The sequence below is a fragment of the Macaca nemestrina genome, chromosome 16 (genome assembly GCF_043159975.1).
Source record: "Macaca nemestrina isolate mMacNem1 chromosome 16, mMacNem.hap1, whole genome shotgun sequence".
NCBI classification, from domain to species: Eukaryota; Metazoa; Chordata; class Mammalia; order Primates; family Cercopithecidae; genus Macaca; species Macaca nemestrina.
Genome location: NC_092140.1, coordinates 23,021,450 through 23,041,464, shown reverse-complemented (window position 1 = coordinate 23,041,464; position 20,015 = coordinate 23,021,450). Strand labels below are relative to the sequence as shown.

Genomic DNA, 20,015 nt, shown 5'->3' with positions numbered 1-20,015 from the left:
TGGTGTCAAACTCTTGGCTTCAAGTGCTATCTGCCTTGACTTCCCAAAGTGCTGGTATCATAGGCATGACTCATTGCACCAGCATTGTTTAGGTTTAGAATTCAGCAGTCAAATGTAATTTGTCTCTGCAATGATGTAATGATACAATGAATCAACATGAGCAGAACTTGATTAGAATGACTGAAAACTTGAAAGCTCAGAGTCATAACAGCTCTGCCAATACATGTAGAACGGCTGGGTATCTTGGTAATTTTTTAGATACAGCTAGAATGCTACTACTAGCTTACTCAATTGCCAAGAAAATTCACAAAAGAAAAGAAACCACAAAAATAAATCCATAAATGCATAGTAGTACTGTTAAAAGACACTGAACCTGAAGTAGAAGAAATAAATGTACATATGTACAACAAAGGCACGAAAAGAAATGGCAATTGTCAGAGTAACATGTTTGAGGAATACGTAAAGGGCTTTATGTTTGTGATCTCTGAATATGCTTAATAACTTTCAAATATGTAAAATAATATATATTTTAATGAAAACTCAATAATTTAAAAATAATACATAAAAATCCTACAATATAGATTTTACAATTAAGAAATTTAGCTTTCAAAGTGAATATTCACCTAGCGGGAAATATGTTATATTAACAGCAATAAAGATATATTTTTGTCTCTGATTTTACTTTTCAATATAGTGAAGAGTACTAATCAGAAAATCTTTCAGGCTAATATATTAAAACTTATGTGTCTTTATTGAAAAATCAAACATTGTATAATTATAATATCATTTTCTTATTGATTTACAATATGATCTGATGAGTGAGACAAATTTATGAGGCCATGTTCAAATATCACCCTGAGCCTTAAATCCTCTACCTCCTAGCCCTACCTATGGGCCAACCAACCCTTTTTCTGCACTACTGGATTTCACCTACTCTGACTTCCTCAAGGATTTTATGTCTGAAATTCTTTTATTTTTTCTGTCTCATTTCTGTGTCATCAGCAGTGTTTTTTGTTTTTTGTTTTTTGTTTTTTTGCTACACTTTCACTAGCTAATTCCAAAATAGTACTTAAGATTCATTACAATCCCTGCTTTGTAATAAACCAACAGCTAAACAATTAATTAAAAATAAATAGATAAATATATAAAACCTCCCAAATCTTCAACAGATGGTTTGGTAGATTTGTGAGATGGAAAATGAAATCATTCATGAAATTCATTGTGATATTGTTCTTTTGAAAAGATTATCTACTACTGTTTTTATTAAGTAGATATAGTCAAGACCTTAAGTTTATTTTCTGTTAGACTACATTAGAGAAAAATTAATAATATCTATTAATCTTCCAGATTAAACCTCCAGATAATTGTTATTTCATAAAGGAAGCTTGTTCGCTGGCATTCTGTTAGAAAAAAAAAAAAGGATAAAGGTTTTTGTTTACCCCAAAACACAAAGAAAGTTGTAATTGGATTTTAACTTAGGCCCAAATTCTACCATGGGCAACATAATTAAATAGAATTAGAAAACTCTCACACTTTCTCACATGTTAACTCCAATAGACTACAGCAACAATTTATCATCTACCCTCAGTCATTAAGTGGGAATCCTAGCTCTGAAAAAGACATTGCTAGTAGACACTGGATTGAACGTTATAGTACAGGTGACAGTCGAATTCTGCTTATCAGTGCTCTGAAGGAAAATAAAGAGAAAGTGAACCTTTTTGCTGACTTTTTCTCCTGGTGATTAAATTTTTTATCACATTGTGAATATATAAAAAAATATATTATTTGGCCTGGAGAGGGACATTCTGAATTTCTAAAAATCTCTATTCTGTTATAGTATTCATTAAATAAATTAAATTGTCTTGAATTGAGTTGAGTCCACTCCTGTACATAAACTGCAATAACGGTTATTATTGGCTATGATGGAGTGGGAAATGGAAAAGTGCCCCCTTTGCTTTTGTTCTCTGAAGAAAAAAAATAATCTTCAAGCTGTTTATTCATACTTGCCAAGCAAAAACAGTTGAGTAATAAGGCAACTATTACCAACTTTATTAAAAACTTATCTATATATTGCAGTCATCATAATATTTGTAAATGCCCTTTAGAATATCATGCAAGAGAAAAATGTCTGCTTTAGAAAACTGAATATCTAAATCCATTACATTTTGTTGAAATGTATCAGGAGTCTAGAAACCTCATCCATCTTCAAAATGTTAAATTTATGAATAAATGACCTTAAGATCTGACTTTTGAAATACAATCTGTTGATCATACTGGAAACTGATGAGTATTGCTATTCTTAGGAGCACTTGAGCATTTGTTTACATTTTGGATCTGTGTCTTGATTGTGGTGTAACATTGTACAATGTACTTAAATTTGAGATGAAAGAATCAAACTCATGGAATGTTTGGATTGAATGGCCAAAAGCACTCAGGTATGCAGCTAGAAGTTGTTATTATTTATAATTATAGACCGATATATTTGCAAGAAGCTCTGAGAATAAGATGAAACCATTGTGTAATTTAATTGAAAAGGCTGAACTTGTATTTTGTTTCCTTTGAAACAGGAAAGATCTAAAGTAGGCTATACTACCCCTTTGACATTTTGTTTGTTTTTAATTAAATAACATTAACTGATAGTATAATCACAAAATAAAATAGCCTTCAGAAAATAAGTGTTCCATTTAGTATGTTGAGAATAATTATTTGCAAAAAATTGACCTACCCTTATTTTAAATTTTTAAAAATTACAATGTAATTTTAAAAAATTCAATATAAACTAAAACATTATTCCATTTATACTATTCATAACATGGAATAAAATCAAAGTAGAAATTATCACACAGAATTTAAAACATAAATGTTCATTATAAACCTGGCCAATGGGCAAATAGGATGTACTTATTAAGTAGTTCCGTTAAGATAAATTATCCTCATATGGCTCTTAAATTAGCTCAAAATTTACATAAAAAGCAATTATGAATATTAAGGGTCATATCTACTGTTTTATTAGCAGCATCTTCTTTGCATTTAGTAACTGAGGTTAGGAGGGCATATTTAAAATATTATAATCATAGAAATTGTCTCTTTGGCAAGCTAATCTCTTCTAATAAAGTACAAAGGTACAGACACAACTCTGCATTTAGAACAAATAATTGCTACTTTTTTGCCTTTATTTTAACATTAGATTTTTCTTCTGAAGACTGTAGAGAATGCCATGGGACAGAATCCAGCATCATAATTCAATTTTATCCAACAAACGGCACACAAAGCTCACATTTCCATATAAAGCGGAACCCCAGGAAATAATTATCTATTGTACATTTAAATTTTGGTAGTGTAATTAAAGAAATTCAGACTAAATGGCTAATCAACTTGCTTTGAATTGTAACGAGAAACAGTAAATATAAAAAGGTGTGTATAGCACAATGTTTTTCAAACAATTTGACTTGGTAGTGATTAAATATTTTAGAGAACTTCTGCACACTGTTGTACAATTTAGACTGACATCTAAAAATTGGAACAATGAGTTTAAATACTTGCAAAGGATATAATTCCCAATATGTTATGTGTATTTAAGTTTAGAATTACATTTAGCATTTACATGTATAAATGTAATCTAACACCATAATATTTGATAATGATAATTGTTCACTTAGAAATACATAAGCAAGCACTTCTCTAATAGATGTCAATTTTATGATGTCTCCTTTTGTTTTAAAACTTGTACTACCACTCCAGTTCCCCAGCAGAAAGTAATCCCATCATCTTTTATTAATCTCCATATCGTACATCCCTGAAATGAACAATTCTCCATACATACTCCACACTACTTGAAATTCACTTTTTATTCCTATGATTAGAAGCTTCCAAATTTTAAAATAAACTATTCAGACTGAGTTTTCATTTCAATTGTTAATAAAAGAGTAATAATAAAACCAATAGAGAATGCTATAAATTTTGCTAATGGATAATTATTTAAAATACTTTTCTTAATGAGGGAGAAAACATAATACTTATTGCTAGAATGTCAACCAAGTACATAATAAATGTTATAGTTATACATTTTTTATGTGCTATAATTGGGAAAAAATTGTTTATGTAAATGAGAATGGAAAGGGTTTTGTTATAACATTTCACTCAATGATTTGAATTCCATTAGAATTACAGGCTAGGAATGAAACACTGGTTGAATATTATAGTTAATATTTATAGATTTATTACTTGGTAATTTAATTTACTGATCTTTTCAATTTTGTTGAAGAAAACATGCAAAAAGATTCTTGTAAATGTAATTAGCTTTATCTCCCAAATTGCAACTGCAAGGATTGTCAAGATGCAAGAGGTGGTGAGAATGGGAAGAGGCATTAATTTCGGGTAGAATAGGGAAGTTAAAAATACTAGAGAAGCAAACAAAGGGACCCCAGGTTGTGATGTGAGTAAGGAAGAGAGCATTCTTGAGGGGACATATTGCTGACTGGGGTTATGACCTGTTTTTATATCCCCAAATTCTAGATAATAAGGCCCATATTCATACACAGTCCATTGGAATGACGTAGCTCATCTTCATATTCCAACTAAGAATTCTCTTACACTTTCTAGAAGCAGAACCCTTATTAATAGTAAAGCAATGCTGTAGTCCTTTGTACCTTTATGGTTTCCATTTTCCACTTAGTCAATAAATCCTAGTACTTACTGAAATAATATCAATCATGCCATGATAAAAATATCACCAATAAATAAATATATATGATTTGTTTTTGCTCAAGCAGTATTATTTTTTAAATAATTGGGTTTTATGGTTTGCTGTTTACAATCCAGATATAAAGTCTAGTTAAATAGGCATTATATTCTTTTAGCAGTGGTCCTTGACTCCAAGCTCAAACGCATTAAATGAACTAAACTAAATATTTTCATGTGAGTTGCTAAGAGGTTTATTCAGGAATATAAATCAGTATCTAAGTTGGATAGCAGTCAGAGAGCTATGAATCGATAATTGAGAATTTTGAAAATGAATTTCATTGAAAAGATAAAAAGAAGAAAATATACAATGCCTCAAATTCATTGCCTATTCAGTGCCAGTTCAGTAGGGTTTGCAGGATTTTGAGTTGTTTTGTAGTAATAATTTATGACATGTAAATTCTTTTTTGAAAGAATGGTATTTAATGTGGCTAAATAGACTAGGAATATAATCTCTCCACATGAAATAGGACAGTATCTTCTGACCTAGGTAAGAAAGGAAGCCAGAACTTGGCTTATTAGTATCTCTGGAAACAGAGGTTAAAAAAAAAAATTGACGTCATCTTTTCATAGACAATAGAATCTTTATTTCAGCCATGTTACAAATCATGTTAACATTCAAAGAAATTTGGTTGGTATTTATAATATTTTAAATAAAAATAACTAGGTGATATTTAATATTATAAAGGGGAATTCTGAATATTTTAGCAATTGTAATAATGAGCAAATATATCTTATTTAGAAAAAAAATACTGATTTAATTATTTCATTTTTATATATTATGACATTATTTTCAGTGTCACTACATCTTTTAAGTTTTCTTAAAATACTGACAGATTTCAAAAGAAAATATACAAAATTCAAATATTTTTTTGAAAAACAGTAATCAGAGTATAATAAGCCTGCACATATTTAGTCAGTATTAAATATAATTTAAGAATTAAAATTTCCTATACCACTCTTAATATGTTGTTTGGAGTTCTAGAAAGATAGCAAAAGCACTGTTTTAATTTTTACTTTTTTTAAATGGGTAAGACCTTGTGGTAATAATAATCTCATAAGAAGCCATCCAAACTCTAATAAACATATGGAAAATAATAGCAAAGTAAAATTATAATTCATTTTTGGACTTCCATCACTTAGCATCAAAATTTTATATTCCTTTTCATTATTTAGGCATAATTTATAAAATAATCTAAGAAAAATGATTAATCAGAAACCAAAGTTTGTGTTAATTATGATCCATTGAAACATTTTATATCGCAGCATTAGCTTTTTATATTATCTTCAGCTTGCAAAGCAAATGTTAATTACTGTATGGATTAATAGCTGTCAAGTGTGCCCTACTTTCAGTATAAATGAATATAAATTAGCTTCATATTTTGGCAATAAATAAAGTACATCACTTTTGGAATTCTTTTAACTCTTATATGCACATATCCTTCTATAAATCAGAGTGGCAGTTACATATTTCTCTGAAATTAAAATTATTCTCAGTTCTGAAGCAAGAAGAAATAACCTTGGTTCTCTTTCTCCCTATAATTGAGATTGCTGATTGAGCAGGCTGTGGCGAGCCGGCCATCTCTGAGTAAGCAAGGTGTAGAAAGAACCAGACCTAAGGCAATGACCCTGAGCTGCTACCATCAAAATCCCTTCTGTTGTTTTCCCTTAACACACTGTTTTACTCATTAAAAATTAATGGGTGGTAAAGCATTTTATGTTTCCAATTAGTTATTCAAGGTTTAAAAACTAAGTTCATTTCACTTAAGACAAAACCAAATAAACCTGGAAGTTTTTGAGCAGTGTTAACAGTCTTGTGAGTAAATGTTAAGGTTTTCCCTCTCTCTTTCTCTTTCATTTTCTTAAAACATTAAAAATACTTCATGCATCCTTCAGTACTATGTTTGTGTTCTCTAAAATTCAAGTAGCCTGTAGCTTATCTTCTACAGATTATAGTTCGCACGTCATTCAGTTAGAACTTTGCAACAACAACCATACAGTTCATTTCCCAGATCTCAGTGTCTCTTTATTCTCATTTAGCCCATAGTCCATGACCAGAGCAGCATTTCTTAATTATTTATGTATTTTAGTAATATTTTTAATTGACCGATATGATTATACGTATTTATCATGTACAACATGATGTTTTGAAGTATATATACATTATGGAGTGGTTAAGTCTAAGTAATTACCTCATACAGCTATCATTTTTGTTGTAAGAACAATTAACACTTACTATTTTTGCATTTAAAAAATATTATGTAATGCCATGCCCCCCTATTTTTTTTCTAACTATTCAGTATCACCAATAAACAAATGAATAAAAGCTAGAAAACCGCAAGGATATTGTTAACCCCAAACAATGGAAAGTTACTTTCAACTACGGTTATGAAACAGGAGAGTTCCCTGAACCCCCTTGCAGCACGTGCCACAAGGATGTGGCTCATCTGCTTGGCTGCCACGTGCTCAAACCCTTTATGGGAGGGGAACATGCAGATGGGCAGGTGCAGGAGCCAGGGTGAGTGCTTTGGGGCTCCAGCCCCACAGTAGCATCTAGGGGTGGGTTCCTGTGACTTCTGAAGCCCCCATTGGCATATTATAGTGCTCTTTCAGCTCTGCCATTTGCAGGTGGCTTAAGTTTAACCAGCTCAGTGCCCTCTTGGTATCTGGGCTGTTGTTGGGCATCCAGGAAGAATCAGGTCACACAGACAAATTGAAGGATGGTAAATGCAGGGGATTTTATTGCCAGATGGAGGTGGCTGTCAGCAGGATGAATGGGGAGCTGGAAATGGTAAGGAGTGGGAATATGATCTTCCCCTGAAGTTTGCCCGTCCCATGGCGATCTCCTCTCTGACCATCCCCAGCTGAACACCTCTCAATGTTCAGACACCCTTTCTCTTCTCTCCTTTTCTGCTGCACTGTTCTTCTGTTCCTGTGCTCTTCTGCTGTGGAGCCTGGGGCTTTGGGTTTATATGGTACAGGATAGAGGGTGTGTGGTGGGCCAAAAGGTCACCTTTGGGAGTGAAAACAGGAATGCCTGTTCCTATTTAGGGCCACAGGTTTCCAGGCTGGAAGGTGGGGCTGTTGCTGGGAAACATCCTCTTTCACCCAGTATTTCCCTACTTTTTGTCTTTATCAGTTATATTTCCGGTACATTAGATCCCAGAGGTCAAGGCCTAGAAAGGCAATGCCTCTTCTGTCTCAGTTCTACATTCTACCATCCAGCTTTCTTTTATGAAGGCTTGTCTTGCCCCCGGTGTTTAACACAATTTATTGCCACCTTCAGGACAAATGAAAGTCCCTAGTTGAAATATTCCCTTAGTCAATGGTATCAAGAAATAGAATCAGAGTACGACATCATGAAATTAATTTTAGAAGACATCTTTTTGGTTTCTTAACTGAGTTACTGTAGCGATTGAGTTGTTTTGCTTATAATTATTTTCACCCTGTATTATTTTGCTAGGGTTGCCATCACAAATTCCCACAAACCAGGAGGGTTATGACTACAGAAAGGTATACTCACAGTTGTGGAGACCAGATGCCTGAAACCAAGGAGTCAGCAGGGCCATGCTCCCTCTGAGGCCTTCAAGGGAGTATCCTTCCTTGTTTCTTTCATCTTCTGGTAGCCCTAGGGTTTCTTAACTTATACATGCATCACTCCAGTCTCTGCCTCTGTCTTCACATGCTACGCTCCTGTGTATCTGCGTCTGAGTTTTGCTCTTCTTACTAGAGGATAAGAAGTCATATTAGGTTAACCCTTCCTACTTCCAATGATCTCCTATTATTAATAACTCAATTGCATTTCTAAGAGTCCCATTTCTAAGTAAAGCCAAATGTACAACCAGGGTTCAGATTCAACATATCTATTTTTGAGGAACACAGTTTAACCCATAAGACTCCATTTTTGGAAAAGCAGCTTAAGGGAAACATCCTTTGTAGTCTACACAGCTGAATGACTCTAGGTGACGAGTTATACAATATAACCATTGGGAAAATAACTTGAATAAAAAGTCATTTTTGGTCATTTAAGTCCTAGCTATCCTTTTCATTTTATAGAATAGTCATATATGTTTAATCTTTGCTTTCACAGTTTTCAGGAATTTCTTAAATCTTATGCTTGAGTGAGGCTACTGTATTATGTATATATTTTTGACACCACAGTTTAAGAAGGATAATGACTAATCCTGCTATAACTTAAAAATAAGTCAAGAAAATGAGGGCCCTTGAAAGCAGTGTATCTCGAGAAAAGTCTAAGCAATCAGAGACATGACAAATATTATTTGCTAACCGTCTTTGGGTATAATTTTTTGTGTGTGATTTGAAAATAGATTAGAGGGACTTTGCTCATCTTTAGAAGACAGAAATATTAATAGTACAGAAGTCAAAGGTATGAGAAGGCAAATTTAAGTTCAGTGTGAAGAAATGATGTATTTTATGATATCCAGGTTCAAAAATCAAATACATACGACAATAATCTTCATTTTAGAAGTGTTCGGAGATGGATCACTTCTTCCATTAGGTTCAAAAATATTTAATAAGCACAGGCTATGTGACCAAGTCTGGGGTTGTGACCAACACTAACCTGAGGATGTGAGTTTTGATTGGATAAGTGACTGGGCTGAGCTGAATATGGTCCCCTGTAGAGTACCCTTTTGTCTAGAATAATGGCTTTAATATGCTCATAAACTTTCAAAGATCAGTTTTACACAGTGCTGGCTTTTTAACTTAAATACAGAATAAGTTTGATTATAAAATACATAGTACAGTACAGAGGAACTGTCACAGTATGTGAAACCATTTTCTGAGCAGATCCATTTGACCCCTGCTGAGGAGCAAGAACATGGTGTGTTTTCGTTTTTATTTTTTCCACCATATACTCAGCTGCATTGGGTCCTGATGAGGATGTGCTGTTTTAAACTGTAAAATACCATCTCCCCACACAGCCTACAGGGGAGAATCCATACTAATGCAATGGATAATAGAAGATGGACTAATTATTTCTAACTTAATTACTAGAAATTCTTGTACAGTTTTTGTTGGCATCAATTTAGCTCTGAAAAGCAAATATGTAAATAGAATGCAAATCACAATAATCAGTAAGCTAAATTGTTTGTAATAAATTTAGATATTTTACATTTCCTCTTGGCTCATCAGAAATGATTAGAGGATGTAAATGATCTCATTGGAATTAATGCAGGTTCTCTACTGCCATTAGTATTTTCAAGTATTACTCCACACTTTTACAAGCTGAAATCATTGAGCATTAAAATGGAAAAACAGTGCTCTTTTAGGGTGTAATTATCCACTGTAGCATATTAACACTTTCAAGTGTCTGATTCATAATTAAAAACCAAGCAAACAACCTAAGACTTCCAAAACCACCTGCCAATCTGGCCTTATTATTTAAAAAACATGATGAGACTTTATTTCATTTGAAATTTGGTGAGAATGCAGCTGAATACAATTGATTTGATTTAAAAAAGTGAAAAGACATTGATAATAAGTATCTGAAATGAAAGTAATGTTATCACTGCAGATGTATGGACATTTTAAAAAGAATGATATGGGAATATTACAAACTATTGTATGCCATTAAATCTGGCAACTTAGGCAAAAAGGACAAATACTTTAAAAGATAAAAATGAGAAGATACAAACAAAAAATGCAAATTAAATCCTACTCGAGAAACCACACCCTGGGTAATACTGTAACTATTACAAAAATTCAGTTCACAGATAAAAACCTGCAATTAAAGAAAACTCCAAATCCAGAGAACTCTACTGGTGAGTTCAACCAAAAACATAGAAATAAATAACAGTTTTATATGAAACGTTCAATAATATGGGAAAATAGTGTGTACTTTCCAACTTACCTTATGTAGGCTAGCATTATTCTGATACCAAAAGTGATAAAATATAATTAAAAGGAAAACTATACTCTCTGGACGGGGAGAAAACAAAGACGAATAAGATGGCGTATTTCCGGGTTCTTCATCACCAACTTACCCACGCCCGGGGAAAACACAGACCAACTGCGCAGGCGCAACGTGACGTCCGCTCGAAGAAACCGAAACCTACTTGGCTGCGCCTTTGCCAAGGCTCCCGACCCGCTCGTGGCCCGCCTACTGCCCTCCCACCCCCAGGCCCTAGACATAAAAAGCCGCTCTGGGCAGACGCCCGGCGTGAACTTCTTGGGCCCCTCCTCGTATGCGGACTTAGGAACTTCGCCCGAGAACGCCGGAGTGACTTCCACGGCCTCCACCGCCGGAGACCGGTGAACCTCGCTTTTTCCCGCTTCACATTGGCTAGCTAATAAAGTCTCTTTTTACTCTTGCCTACCTGCCTCTTCTCTGGCGCCTGCACTGGCGGTCATATAAAATAAATCATATACTATATTTTATGAATAAAGATGCAAAACTCTTCAACATATTAACAAATTTGATCCAACAATATATGAAAGTGATAATACATCAATATATCAAGTGGGTTTATTCAAAAAAAGCTAAGTCTGGGTCAATATTTGAAAACCTAGAAATGTAATTCAACACATTAAGTAACTAAAAGAAAAAAAATGGCAGTGTCATCATATGAGTAGAACACATTTTATAAAATTTTACATCTCTCGTGCTAAAATTGCTCAGTTGCAATTTAATGGCAAAAGAATGAATGCTTTCCTCAAAACGTTATAACCGAGACAAATATATCCACTGTCACCATTTATATGAAACAACTAGCTGGGGCCGGGCATGGTGGCTCACACCTGTAATTCCAGCACTTTGGGAGGCCAAGGTAAACCTCCTGATGTCGGGAGTGCAAGACCAGCCTGTCCATCATGGTGAAACCCTGTCTCTACTAAAAATACAAAAAATTAGCCAGCCATGGTGGTGGGCACCTGTAATCCCAGCTACTTGGGAGACTGGGACTAGAAAATTGCTTGAACCCGGGAGGCGGAGGTTGCAGTGAGCTGAGATCGCACCACTGCACTCCAGCCTGGGCACAATATCACTACTCCATCTAAAATAATAATAATAAAATAATAAAAAAAACTAGCCAGAATACCTAGCCACCACAATAATGGTAGAAAAAAGAAATAAAAGTTTTAACACGTAAAAAGATTAGAAATAAAAAAATAAACTGCTCTTGTTTTCAAATGGCATGACTGTTTGGGTGGAGAACCCCAAACTATTTCAAAAAGGAACCATCAAATCTAATAAATGAGTTTCACAAGTTTACAAAATACAAGCTTAATATAAAAATTATAGTTGAACTATTAGAATTTAAATTACACAGTACAATTTGCAATAGCATTAAAAAACAAAATGCTGAAATTTAATTCTAACAAAAAAAGGTCAAATCTGAATGGCAAACTTAAAAATAAGAAAAAATGAATATATTAGATAGAAGTAACATATAAAATGAAACACGAATGGTAGAATTTAAAACTTTCTAGGAGGTGGAAAGACTTTTTACAAGGTGGAAAGGAATGCTGGTATGTTTAGAAGTCAATGTCAAGTAGTTGTGTTAAAAAATGTAGTGGGTAATGACTAAAAAATAAGGAAAGAAGGAAATAGAAAGGAGTGAGGGAAGGAAGGAAGAAAGGAAGGAAGGAAGGAAATAAGGTAATCACATGAAAGTAGAAAGAATTAAAGGAAATAGTGAACATTGAATTAAATATAGAATTACAATATAAGACAAAAAGAGAAGTAGACAAAAAAGTCATAATAAACAGAAAGAATAATGTAGTAGAAAATATTCAAATAGCACAGCAATCACTTATGTGAATGGACTAACCTGACCTATTTGTAAGTCAGAGAGAATCTAGCAAATATCCAAGTACCTAGTTTTTACAAAGACACACCCAAAAGAAAAGCATAGAATAATTAAATATACATATACATTTGTATATAGTAATTTCTACAAAAAACATAGATTTTTCATTTTAAATGTTGGCATAGCTTACAAAAGGATGAAATAATGCAAAAAGCACTGTTAAATAATAATTCTGAAAGAAGATGGAAAAGTATGATTATATACGGTTTAGTAAAATACCTTTAAAATAAATTACAAGCAATTGTCAGAATTACAAAAACAATCTTACAAATCTTTATTCAGAGGGGAAGATATTTACATGCTTTTACTGATAGTTGATAGATCAAACAGCTTAAAAGGAGTAATGATTAAGAAATTTTGAAAAATACAGTTAAAGTACCATCTTAGTGGAAAAACACAAAATTTAGCAGTTATCAATGAAAAAGTATGCAATTATTTAAATACAACTGGAAAATATTCAAATTTTACCGCATGCCAAAGCATGAAATAAAATTTAACAAATGTGAACATTAGTTTCATACAATCCATAAACCTCTAACCATGATGCAAACCAATTAGAGATTAGTGTTTTAAATAGCATATATTCATATATAACTACATGAATGAATTAAAACATTTTATTGAACTATAGAAGAATTCATATGGAAATAAGAACATTTTAGAATTGAATACTAGTTGAAATATTTATAGAGAAAACCATGGGATACATAAGCAGAGCTTAGAAAATTTTCATCTTAAATAATTACTTTTATAAATAGAAGAAAGTCTAAAACCTAATGATCTAATATTTCAATATAAGAACTTAGGAGAAGAAAAATAGAGACAAAAAGACGATGAAAGTAGAAGGTCAGAAATAAAGACATAATCACAAGTTAATGAACTAGAAAACACCTGCAAACGGGGAGGGCCCACACAAACAAAATCTAGTTACTTGTTAAGATTAATAAAATAACAAACCTCTGGTAATGTTGGCCAAGAAAAGTCAGAATAATGAACTCTATTTAACCTTGACGCACTAAACAAGTTTTAATCTCTAATTTCTCTTGAAAGTCTACTAAAATTGCAATAAAGGAATAAGCACATATGCGCTCACACACACAAAGAGAATGAACAAGCGAAAAGACAGTAGGCAAGAGATGTTGATACAATTTTAAACACACTGAATAGATGAACAAAAAGTAATTGAAACAGGAGATAGAAGGGAAATACGGAAGTTCAGCTAAGGATGAAACCAACGTGAGTTGGCTAATTTACAGACCAGAACCCAGGGAAGACCCTAGAATTGGAGGCTTCAGATTCTTTGTTGCAGCATGAGGCTGAAAAGAGATTACTCCTCCTCCCTTGAAGTCAGGCATACTTGTCCCCACTCAGACAAGTCTAGACTCTGAAAAGGTTGCAATGGAGCTCTGGACTCCAGGAAAGCAGGTACAGTTGACACGAGGTGATAAATTCAAGGTCTGTACTGATTTGGCACCTTGTCCATTTTCAGTAGGATCTCCTGCCCCTCTTGCGTTAGTTTACATATTGTCCTACTTGATGTTTCTAGAAATACCAAATACTCCCTGCCTTTGACATTTGTAATACTGGAAATACCAAGTACTTTTTCTGCCCAAAACTTCCTTCTGCTGAATAATTCTTTCCCTCATTTCCTTTATTCTTATTAAATACCATTTTTTTCAAATGAATGCCTTTTCTGACCACCCTCTATGAAACACTGCTGCCCTACCGCACCCTCTGCCAGCACTTACCTTGCTTTGAGTTTCACAGTAGCAGTGATCACCACCTGAAATATTTTATTTTTGTTAATTTATTTGTCTTTTTTCCTCTAGAATTTGAACTTTATATTGGTTGGGAATTCAACTGCATGTTCGCAGAGGTATTCTTAATATTTAAAAGGCACTGAGCAAATATTAATTATTAATGCATGCATTGTACATGCATGCTGAACAATCCTAGACAGTGACAACCTTTAAATTACCTTGTTATCTCATGCATGTCATTGGTACTTACTCCTTTCCTACTTACAAAAAAGTCTGTCTTCAGTCTTTAGGAGTATTCTATTTATTAGCTTTCCAAGAATTATTTTTGAGAGATGTGTATATATCTGTATATATACATATGTATGTATATATATACACACATACATACATATGTATATATTTATATGTGTGTGTATACATCTCTCCAAAATAATTCTTAGAAAGCTAATAATGTACATACATCATATATATATGATTTATATATGTATATATGAGACATTACTCAAGATATTAAAGATATATATTCTATAACTTTGTATTACCCTCAAACACTTTTTTAAAATAAGCATTACCCAATTCAGCATGAGGTCAATGAATAGAAAAAGAAAAAACTTAATAACAGAGCCTCTTTACCTGTTGGATTTTTCTGGATGGTGAAAGTGAAAAGTAAACTCTAATGAAAGGGCTAAGGTGTATTTAAAAAATGTAAAATGAAAATGAATATATTTAAAATCATAATTGTGCATTTATTTCTAAAAGTTGGAAAGCATTTGTATTCAATTAAGTTAGGGTAATCTCAGGTGTAAAAAACAAAGATGTGTCTATAGATACTAATCTGAATATATATAAATATATGCACACACTTACATAAATATATAAATATATATACAAATAGACATATATACCACTTTCTATATGGGAAATCCAAAAATCATCTAACTCAGTTATTTTTTTAAAAAAAAGAACTATGGTAAAGAGGCAAGTAAAATCAAATATTTCAGAAATTTCTTATGACAGGGGCATATAATTTACTATTTTAGCTAATATTTTACTCATAATTCTCTCATTTTTGGCTTAGGAAGAAGCCTTCACACTTAAAGGCTATAACTTGGATCGCTTTAGTCATTAAAATATCACTGTTGCATTATTCTTCAAATTGTTCAATTTTTTTTTCATCCTTAGGATACTATTCCTACTGAGTGTGGTTTCTATTGACTAATCTCATGGTAGATGTTTCCTGATGTGGATTTTATCTCTTAAAGTAAGCTCATCTTCAGCATTCTACTGACAAATCATCAGGCAACCAAAGGGCATTCATGTATTTTGGGCACTGGAAAAGTCATTTTCCATTTTGCATTTGCATTTTGCATCTTTTTCTACTAAGTTTTCCAATTGTATAACTAAAACAGAGTCAGTTTTTTATATGAATATATGGGTGTAGCATTTACTTAACATGTGAGTAACTTAAATTTGTCATCTACTTCCATGCAAGAAAAGCAGCTTCAGGTTTATCTTTCTTATGAAAGATTTTTCTTTGCTTTTCAATCAGATAAGGAGCGAAAAGCTTCATTGTTTTGTTTGCATTAATAAGTAGAGTATTTTAGTTTTCTTTTATATGACAACATGCTTTCCAAACTGTCAGCACCATCTTTAGGTTCTTGTGGTGGACAGTGCAGGTACCCTACAAAGATTCCTTTTGCCTCACCAGGACATCAATCCCTGAGATGCTGTCATGACTTAGCAGGCTCATCAGCAGGCTGCTGATGACTTGCCGCTGCGCTTTTCTCCAACAAGTTGCCTTTTGATTGAGGAAAGTCATCTGACCTAAGAAGTTATCTACCTGCACCCCAGGCCACAGCCAATGCCCCACCGACATCAGAGTATAAAAGGCCCACAATAAACATACTATAATATGTTTGTTATCTAATTCTGAGAAAGAGTAGGAACAGGACTCAGCCTCCCCCAGTCACTAGGAATGCTTTTTTTTATTTTATCTTTCTTCGTACTTTCCTACCTGCTGACCATGACACCTTGAAGAAACTAAGCTAAGCGGCTTTACCTTAAATCTGACTCAAAGGAGTTAATCCTATCACCCATATGCACACAAGACCTCAATGACCAATTGTTACCCCTTGCCTCATTGTAATACTAAAATCCCTGCTCAGAGAGGAGCTTACCCCCTTGTTTTTGATCCTATGATGTACGTACTAACATGATTTGTCACTGCATCTCCACAGCCTGAGCTCTACCTTACACATGTTATGATGTTCACGTACCTCATGCTTATTCATATCTTTCTTCTTAAAAATCACAAAGATGATGTTTTAGTCTCTAGTATAAAATCCACACCTCATGGTGTGGATTATTCTGCCATAGGCTTTATATGCCAAAGTCTTCCCTGTGTGTCATGCCAAGCTTTTCCTCTTTGCTGTCCTGCTTTATATGCATCTTTGCATGTTTTTCCTAAAGAAAAGCCTTGAATACATAATCTGCACCTGAGTCCCATCTCCAGCTCTTGTTCCTCCAGCACCAAACACAGGCTCATTTCCAGGTAAAATTCTGACTCCCTTTCCCCATGCAAAGCTGCCAGGGTAACAGCTCAGGAGCTTCTGCACAATGGAATTCTCTTCATTTCAAGCAGAAGTATAAATGTGAATGTTGATGTTGTTGTTGTTGAATTTTATCCAGCAGTCCTAGCTGTTTGAAATAGGAGAGATAGTTCTTATTTTCTTATCCTGCTGTACTGTTCAAACTACAAGGAAATTTTTTCTATTTAATTTTATTCGTAATTCCTCTTGATGATGCTATTATATTTGTCCTGTATAGTTCAAGATATCTGTAAACTAGTATAAAAACTACTTGCTTTACGTAAAAGCTTTCTGACACTTTGTTCTGAATCTCAGAGCTTGGAAAAGGTTATTTGGCCATGAAAAGCACTTCTTATTGAGACAAGAGGACAGAGAAAGAGGCGTAATTACCTCTGTACTGGGAATGGAAATTAGCACAGCTTTTTCGGAAAGCAATTTGGCACCATGTACCATGGATATTAAAAATATTCACACAATTTGACTCAATTCTATTTCTTTCCTAAGGAAATTTTCTAAGAAAAAATTCAAATAGAAGGAAAAACATGCATAAAATGGCAATCATATTTAGTGGTATCATAAAGAGTAATTGAAACCTAAGTGCTGCCAACTAATGAGTATAAATAAACATAAAAATGCATAGCTGAAAATGAACCAAACAAGTTGTTTCAAATAATTTATCATATTTAAACAAATATTTGAGTTAGGCAGTCTGTGCTCTACGTACAGACACAAAAACAAGTAAGCTTTTCTGTCCTTGACCTAAAAGATAAAAAATGGAAGAACCAACATTATGGTTGAAGAGGCCAACTCCACTTGAGCAACAGCCTTTGATCCACTTGTGGTCTAAAGGCATCCACACAATTGAACTTTCAGGGATGTGACAATGTATAAATGGAAGAAAAGTTGTCATAACAAGCCAAATCATAACCATTATTCTACAGAATTGTTACCACCATAGATTCTTAGGTTCCCATGCAATAGAAGTTCAGAGGGAAGCCAGGCAAGTTTCTTAGACAAGGCATTATTAAGGGCTTATGTTGGAACACAAAGGAGACAGCACTGGAGCGAGAGTTCTCTAGCTGACTCCCAAGGGTGGGTCTTTGCGATGTTTTAAGAAGAAAGATATGAATAAGCATGAGGTACGTGAACATCATAACATGTGCAGGGTAGAGCTCAGGCTGTGGAGGTGCAGTGACAAATCATGTTAGTACATACATCATAGGATCAAAAACAGGTGGGTAAGCTCCTCTCTGAGTAGGGATTTTAGTATTATCATGAGGCAAGGGGTAACAATTGGTCATTGAGGTCTTGTGTGCATATGGGTGATAGGATTAACTCCTTTGAGTCAGATTTAAGGTAAAGCTGCTTAGCTTAGTTTCTTCAAGGTGTCATGGTCAGCAGGTAGGAAAGTACGAAGAAAGATAAAATAAAAAAAGCATTCCTGATGGCTGGGGGAGGCTGAGTCCTGTTCCTACTCTTTCTCAGAATTAGATAATAAGCATATTATAGGAGATAAAGTATAGTTGAAGAGGAATCCATCCCTGTCAGGTTCTAACTGAGGTCCAAGGAGAATGGATGGGCAAGTGGTGGGTGCTGGAAAAACACTCGAGGAATTATAGACAGCTTCGACATGGCTTTACTCTCTCTCTGGGCGCAAGAGAGGCTGGGTGCAAGTGAACCATATGTATGGTGTTAGCCGGGTGACTATACCTTTTACAGACAATAGTGGCTCTGAGCCAAGCATGAGCTCACATGGGTGATCACCTAATGAGCTTCACGTGGCATGATCACATAATGTGCAGGGTGTGTGCCTACACTCCAAACCCACTGAGTCATGCTGTGCCAGAAGGTCATCTTGGCCTACTCCTGACTAAAGCACAGCCATTTCTCTTTCAATCCATCCCCTAGGCTGAGGGCATTCTCCGGGCAGGGACACGAGCTCACAGGGTGGATCCCTGAATCCATAACCCACAACAACAATACAGAGAGCAGCAGCTCACTACTAGGATCTCAGCCATGCTACTTATGACTATTAGGGCCCAACAAAGACCAGAGCCTAGGGATGTCCACCATCTCTGCAGGGGGTCATCAGTAAGGTTCTGAACCGCCTTAATCTCCCATGAGACCACTTGCAGGGTGGTGTTACATTCTGCTGATTGTCAGGGATAAAGGTACAATGTTGTGTTCCTAAAAGGTCACAGGTGTCTCCCTGGGCAGCAGTTAATATGTCTAAGGCCATTTGGTTTTGCAACACCACCTTTCTGATCTGGTCAACCTCATCTGTTAACAAGAGGACTGCCACTAGGGTGTAATTCAGAGCCTGAACAGTGTGCTCTTCAAAAGCAGCAACTTGTGCTTCTACAGTTATGACACTCACTCCAGGAATACTCATTGCCAAAGGGTAGAACCACCAGGGGCCTCGTCACTGAGAGTGTAGTGCCTCCCAGTGGATGTGGGTGTCTGGGCAACGTGGGGAGAACAATCGTAGGTACATAAGGCTACCCCTCCCAGGTACAATATCCAGTCCAGTACATTGGTAGGTAAGGCCACCCTGTGTCACCAAAGACCCATAAACTCCCAGGGGACACAAAATCTATTGGGGCCCAGCCTTAGCTGGGCCACTTATTCCACCATCCTTTGGTGTGGTGACATGTGTTTTGATGGGTACTCATCCCACAGTGGTGTTACCGCAATGTTGCTCTATGCACCACGGTGCCTGGGTTAGGGGTATTACATGTTTCCCCACTAGCCGGCCCCACCTACCAAAATTGCTACAGGCCAGCCAGGGGGCAGGCATGCCGTGGGTCAAGTGGTGTACTTTGTCCAAAGCTTGCAGCATTGCGTTCCAGGCATCAGCCATGGGACCCCAAGTCTCCAGCTCTGTATAGTTCTCTGCAGACGCTGAAAGTATGTGCCAAGGCAAGCCATCCACAGCTACTGCTGGAAGAGCAGTGCAGGGCCAAGAGTTGGAAACATGGGTCACCTCAGTATAGGTGAGGGCCCAGTTCACAATTCAGTGAGAGCATGTTAACCTACAGTCAAAATGACAGAGCAGGTCCAGGTACTAACAGAGGTAAATCACACCCCTCAGGCAAAAT

The 20,015-nt window shown here is 35.0% G+C and overlaps 1 long non-coding RNA gene across 1 annotated transcript in view; it reads right to left on the bottom strand.

Moving 5' to 3' along the window:
* LOC105477104 (uncharacterized) overlaps positions 1-10,733 on the bottom strand; it is a 264,418-nt gene extending 253,685 nt beyond the window's left edge. The window contains exons 1-2 of the long non-coding RNA XR_011614685.1: positions 10,613-10,733; positions 8,264-8,466 (exon numbers count right to left, since the gene is read on the bottom strand). This is a non-coding gene — a long non-coding RNA (uncharacterized lncRNA). The remainder of the gene's footprint in view (positions 1-8,263; positions 8,467-10,612) is intronic.
* Between the last annotated feature and the right edge of the window lie 9,282 nt (positions 10,734-20,015).